The sequence below is a fragment of the Propithecus coquereli genome, unplaced genomic scaffold (genome assembly GCF_000956105.1).
Source record: "Propithecus coquereli isolate 6110/MARCELLA unplaced genomic scaffold, Pcoq_1.0 Scaffold135, whole genome shotgun sequence".
Classification (NCBI taxonomy): Eukaryota; Metazoa; Chordata; class Mammalia; order Primates; family Indriidae; genus Propithecus; species Propithecus coquereli.
This window is the reverse complement of record NW_012137747.1, coordinates 415588-422764: the sequence shown is the minus strand read 5'-3', so window position 1 is coordinate 422764 and position 7177 is coordinate 415588.

Below are 7177 nucleotides of genomic sequence, written 5' to 3'. Positions count from 1 at the left end.
GCCCCCCTTCAGCCCAGGGTCAGCCTGCCCTCACCATGCTGCGCTTGATGGCAACCACCATCTGTTCTGCCAGCCAGCACTTCTCAGTAGACAAAGCACACACATGGTCACAATCCCATTTGGTTCTCAAAACAGAGGAAGATGAGATTTTAAATTTTATTTCATAGATGAGGAAGCTGAGGATCCTGGAGTTTAAGTGACTGACCCAAAGTCCCAACGTGGTACTTCCAGGACTGGAACCCAGCCGTCCTGATCCCCAGGCCAGGCTGTTTCCCTGGCTCTAACTGCATCTCCTGAGACTTTGCACTGGGTTCAGCTCTCAGCGCGGCTCCAGCCTGGACGATTCTCCCAGGACTGACCATTCGCTGCTCCTGACCGCATTGCTAGACTTAGACAGAGCAGAGCCCACCTCAGCACCCCGCTGTGCTGCTTTTAGAGCTGGACCCCGGAGGTAGGCACACTCGTTTTAGTTCAGAAAAGTCTCTATCTATGCCCAAAGCCACTGCCCCATGACCTCCCTACTGCTGCAACAACCTCTTAACTGGGCTCCTTGTCAAATGTGCCTTGAAATGTGGGGGAAAGGTTGCTGGATTTGGAGGCAAAACACCCCAGCATGAATTCTAGTTTTTATCTAGGTGAGTAACCCCGGGCAAGTTATTTACCTCTTTAAACTCCAGTTTCTTTATCTGCGAAACAGGAATAATAACTCACATGGTTCAGTGTAGTTGAGAAGCTTAAATGAGGTATCTTCTGGAAAGGACCTGCTAGGTAGACAACAAATGCTACCACTCTCTCCCTCCATGTTTCCCTTCCTCCCTCTTCTCTCCACCCTGTCTTCCTTTCTTCTTCCCTCCGTCCTGCACAACTGCTCCTAGACTGATCTTCCCTGAATGCCACTTAATCACAAATCTCGAATGACCCCCCATTGCCAGGCCCAGTGGCCTCTCTGTCTGCTATGCAGGCCCCTCTCCTCCCTAGGCTTCCTCGCCAACCGCTGGGGATGTGCGTCTTCCCCCTGGAGCTCCCTTTCCTGCTGACTCGCCCCCTCTCTGCTCTTGCTTCTGTTGTCTCATCTTCCCGGAAGGCCCTTTCCCACCTCTCCATCCCTGCAGGCTCCCTCACCACTCTGTGGATCCATCTCTCCCTTCTCTGATTTCCAGTCCCACTTGCTGTCTGCATCAATTTCTTTGCTATGAAATCAGAGGCAACTATGTCTTCGGGTCGTTTTCTGTGTGTCTGTCTTCTTCTTAGCAACTGTACTGCCTGTTCCTTGAAGGCAGACCAACGCCTTTCACCTCTTTGAGTTCCCTGCTGGGCCAGCAGAGCTGAGTGGGAGCACGGAATGAAATCTGGACTCAAGCCTCCAGGCCAGGGTCCAAATCCTGGGTCTGCCATTTCCTAGCTATGGGATTTGGGGAATCTTATGTTTCTCAGCTGTAAAAGCAATGATTTAACTTCTCCCTCAGAAGGTTGCTTTGTTAATGTGTTTGTCCATTGAATAAATCTCTGTCGAGCACCTAACACGTGCCAAGCCTGTGCTTTCGACACAGATGAGCTCATCTAGCCTGCATAATCTCAATGTGATAACTTTAGCCTTGGAACGCCGAACTCTAGCATGCGGTTTGTGGAGATTAAATTAACTGAGCGTTTATAAGAAGGTGCACCATGCTGGACACATAGCAGGTGCCCAGCAAGTCTTTGCTGAATCTGAGTATCAGGCCCTCAATAAATGCTTTTTAAATTGAATCTGACAGGCTCACTCATCCAAAGTCCTGAAGATATTAGAGTGAGTATGTGCTTCTGTCTTCGTGGAGCTTTCAGGCCAGCAAAGGATGAGATAGACATTAAATAAATAGCAACTGTTGTTAATTACATTTGTGACAAGTGCTACAAAGGAAAAGTATGAAGTACCATGACAGTACATAAGGGGACCTAACGTACGCACAGTGGTGGGGTAGACTTCTCCAAAGAAGACCCCAAGCTCGGATCTAAGGGTTCTGAATAACATAAGCAGGAACAGAGCGGGAAAAGGCGCAGGGTTGGGGCGATGGGCATTCCAGATAGTGAAACGGTATATACAAAGGTCCCAAGGCAAGATTACTCAGGGCCCTTTCCAGAAACTTGAGCTTAGCTTGCAAGTAGCGAGGTGGGTAGGGGGCAAGGTGAGGCTAAAGGCAGCCAACCCCAGCGCACGCAGAGCCCTGCTGGCTGTGCTGAGGAATCAGGACTGGATGCACGCTTGGGGGCCACTGGGGGTCTCAGGCCAGGGCAGGGGCACGACCAGATGTGTGTTTTGGAGGCTCACTCTGGTGCTGTGTGAAGACTGGAGGAAAGAGCAAGGGTGGATTCAGGAGAACGGAACCCAGTTAAAGAAAACTGATGCCAGCGGCCGGGCATGGTGGCCCATGCCTGTAATCCTAGCACTCTGGGAGGCCGAGACTGGTGGATTGTTTGAGCTCAGGAGTTCGAGACCAGCCTGAGCAAGAGCGAGACCCCATCTCTACTAAAAATAGAAAGAAATTAGCTGGACAACTAAAAACATATATATATTAAAAAAAAAAAATTAGCCAGGCATGGTGGCACATACCTATAGTCCCAGCTTCTTGGGAGGCTGAGGCAGGAGGATTGCTTGAGCCCAGGAGTTTGAGGTTGCTGTGAGCTAGGCTGACGCCACAGCACTCCAGCCTGGGCAACAGAGTGAGACTCTGTCTCAAAAAATTAAAAATAAAATAAAATAAAAAAGAAAACTGATGCCAGAAACAGTCCCAGCCAGGAGCCTACAGCTTCTGAAAGCTGACTCCAGGGCCTGTGCTTGGGAAAGCAGAGCAGTCTCTAGTCCCGGCACCCTCTCTTCCTGATGCACATGTGGCCCGACCCCCTGCCTCCCGTCTTACCCACTCTCTTCCTTCTCAGTGCACAGCCTGGTTTGGGGTGGGGATGGGAGAAAAAGAAAAAAAAAACCTGCAACCACCACCCCGTTCTGAAGCGCAGGCTAAGCCACAAGCTGGTTTGAACCTGTCAGTTCAGAGCTGGCTTCAAGGCAGAGAGCCTCTTGGCCCAGCTCAGAGTGGCCTCTCTGCATTCTTGTGCCCACACTCACCCTTAGGAGGACAGGGCAGAGGCAGGCCCTCCTCCACCTCTTCATACCCACATGGCTGGCGGCTGCCCAGCCTCCGCTTACATAACCTGAGCCCAGGTGTTGCTCCATTCCCTCCCTTGGGGCTGGGTGGCTTCTGGAGGTGAGATCAGCAGGTAGGTGCTGGGTGATAGCTGTGGGCATAAGAACCAGTTTCCAGGTCCCCCAGTTCCACCCACTAAGACCCAATAGTCTAAACCTTGGCCATATCCGCAGCTCAAACCCCCCAGGGTCAGATGGATCCCCCAACACTCACTGTCCGATGATCTCTTTTGGTGTGAGAAATTGGAGTGACTCTTTGCTAGGGTCAAGAGACTTTGGTCTTAGACTTCTGCTCTATCACCAGCGTAGGCAAGTCCATGGTGACATTCATCTATAGCCATCAAAGCACTGGGAATCCTAGCACTAGATCTCAGAAAACAGTGCTCCAACAAGCAGGGCTGATGTTTCCCACCCTCAATTTGCCCTTCTGTCCCCAACCCCAATGGAGTCGAGGCTGGGACAGAGGTTCAGCCCTTCTCACGGTTTCGCCGCCCTAGCTCAGGGACACTGCACTGCTCCTAAGGGCCACCCCACCCTCTCTCCCAGCCAAGACATGCTTATCCTGAAGCCATCTGACTAAAGTAGCAGGTACTTCCTAGGTAAGTGGGTGGAGGTAGTTATCAGCTCAGACATGGCAATTGCAACAGCCTCAGGCAAGATTAAAACCAATGCCCCAAATTGAGAAGATTCCTGGAAGGATTCAGTGCCCAAAGAATAGGCAAAAGAAGGATACTAAAGCCAACCAGAGGGGAAAATGTATAGCAGCTACACGCGCCTTCCAAGTTCAATCTCTCCTCTCCCCAAGGACGCCTCTCTCCCCCAAGGCTTTCGTTGAGGTCTTCATGTCTGTAAGAAAGGCCATTAGCAAAGGCCAAAGGGACGAACCTCTAAGAAGGCACTACCTGCATTAAAGGCTGATCAGCCATGACTACTGGGCTCAAACTGTCATCTGACAAAATCAGATTTATCGACTCAGGGAAGCAAGGGAGGGCATGCCAGAGGAACGGTAGAATGATGCTCGCCCAGAGTAAGGGGGAGAAGCATTTTCTGTAAAGTTTGGGTCCTGCTGTAGAATTTTGAGGAGAGACTAAGGAAGTGGGGATCAGTTCTGAGTTGGTTGCTGTTTCTGCCATAGCATTAGGATGTGTGAAATTAACTGGGGATTGGATGCTGTCAGGAAGCAAGGGCAGTTCAGCAATTGGGTATCCCCAATAATTGGACCCTCTTGAGCATCCTTGATAAGAAAGCAGTTGTCACTCAGGGAGCCTCTATGACATTTTATAGCGGCTGCATGACTTTGGGAGAAACAACGTTTCCTGTTAACTTTGCAGCTGGTTTTATCTGTATCTGTCCTTCCCGCTTAATCAACAGCAGGGTTGCTTTTTTATGTTTCATTCTGAGCTGATTTTTGCTGTTCAGTTTGGTACAGGTATTATACGCTTTCACCTACCACCATTGATTGTGGGACCCTTGGGCTGGATGACTCTACATGTATGTGTCACGTGATGATTAGGGGCACAGCTCCTGGATCTAGACTGACCGTGTTCACATTCTGGTTCCACCGCTGCTTAGCTCTGAGACCTCAGGCAAATTCTTTACCATCTCTGTCTCTCAGCTTCCTCATCTGTAAAAATAAGAGCACTCGCCTCATAAGGTTATAAAGATTAACAAAATAATACATGCAAAGTTCTTAGAACAGTGCCTAGCCCTTACTGTTCAATAAACATTGGTTCTTTTTCTTCTTATGATTTTTATTTTAAAGATAACCTAATTTCTGATTTAAAATGACAGATTGACTACACACATTTTCTCCTCCCCATTCAAAGATCTCTCTAAATAATACTGATTAAAATGTATCAACGCTGAGCGATTACGAGACCAGTAGAGCGGTTATCAGCAGATGGGAGATGTCAATAAATCCTTGGAAGAAATGAAGCAGATCGAGGAGTGAAAATAGATGAACAGGAACCCAAAAGGAAAAAAAGATTTAGAAAAAAGGGATTTAACTTCCAGAAATTAGGAAATATACACATAAACAAGTACATATATATCTATTAATAGATGATAGACTCACTGTGTGTATGTATATATGTGTGTGTGTGTGTGTGTATGTATAGAGTGAGACAGAGTTTAAACTCACTTTAAAGAATAATAATGTACTGTTAAAATAATACCATGAGCACCCATAGACCCACCACCAAGCTTTAAAAAGAGAATATTACCAGGTCTTTTGACATTTTTGTGACCTTCCTGTGGTCCTCCGTGATCACATCTCTCACTCCTCCTAAGGTAACCACTACCCCAAATTTTGTGTTAATTATTCCCTCAATTTCCTTTATCCACATTCACATGTGTAGCTAACCCTAAGCAATGCATTGTTTAGATTTTCCCTATTTTTGATATTTCTATAAATGAATTCACACTTTGTGTATTCTTCTGTGACACTTTTTTCCACTGGACATTGTTATTAAATGACAGCTTTATTAAGATATAATTTACATAACATCAAATTCACTCTTTTCGAGTGTACAACTCAATGGTTTTTAATTCGCAGAGTTGTGCAACCATCACACAGGACTAGAATTGCTGGGCCATGTGGTATCTCTATGGTTACCTTTTTGAGGACCTGTAGACTGTTTTCCATCACCATGTTGCATTGCCACCAGCAACATCAGAGAGGGTTCAGATGATGTTTTGAGATCCATTCATGTTGATGTCTGAGACTATTGTCGTTTATCCATTTTCTGGACATGCCACCCTTTTTACATGCATTCCATAATTGATAGACGTTTGACTTATTTCCACTGTGCTTCTGTGAACATTCTGAGTCCTCTGGTGTGGGGAACCGAGAGCTTCTTCAGAGCACGTACCCAGAGGTGGGTGGCTGCATCCTAAGATAAGCACACTTTCAACGTTATCAGCTAATGCTGAATTGTTCCCCAAATCTCAGCCTAATAATCACTTCTATCCTCGGTGTTTGAATTCCTGTTTCTCTACATCATCTTCAAATATAGACATTATTAGATTTTTTTTAAAAAGTCTTGGCTAAACTAATGCGTAGCAATAACCTCTCATTGTAGGTTTTAACTGGCATTTTCCTGATTACTCATTTCACTGAACATCTTTGCCTATGTTTCTGGACCATGTAGATTTCTTCTCTAGTGAAAAGTGAGATGTCTTTTGCCAATCTTCTTCTTGGTTTATTTTTGTTTTTCTTACTTAATTTTTGGGTATTTTTTTCTGTATTCTGGATATAAATCCTTTGTCAGTTATATTTGTTGCAAATATGTTCTCCCAGTTTGTGGCTTTTCTTCCCCTTTTCTTCATAGTCTACTTTGATAAACACTATCAAAATATTCAATGTGCTCAATGTATATATGTATTAATGTATTCAACTGTATCCATCTTTTCCTTTATTTTGTATCTTGTTCTTTAAAAATAATCCTTCTTTGCCTTGAATTCATAAAATTCTTCTACATTTTCTTCTAAATGTTTAAATTTTTTGTATTTTACCAAGCCCTTCAGGGCCCTGTGATATAGCTAAAGTATGAGAAACACTGGGTTAAGCACAGGCAGGAGCAGGTTGTGGGTAAGGAAACTGGCTTTACTGGAGGAAAAAATCTCTGAGACTGATGGGAGACCAGCTGGGAAATACAGGGGCTAGGAAGGGTGTATATTATTAGAGGTAAAAATAGATTAAGGTTTTTTGTTTTGTTTTTTTTTTTCCACAAGAAACATGGCTGGTATTTACATAGAACCAATAGGAAGGAAATGTGCTAAGGAAAAAAATGACCCGCACTCTCTCCGCACTAATACGTCAATTAGCTGACTGGCTTCCCTTTTCCATGTGTTTGTCCATATGGGTAGATAACATTTGTTACCGAAAGTTCAGGACTTGTCCCCAAGGTGCATCAGAAGAACAAGAACAAGTGGTTTGAGGAGAAGGAAAGTGAGATTTATTAATTTGCCAGCAAATGAGGAAAATGGCAGACTCCTGTC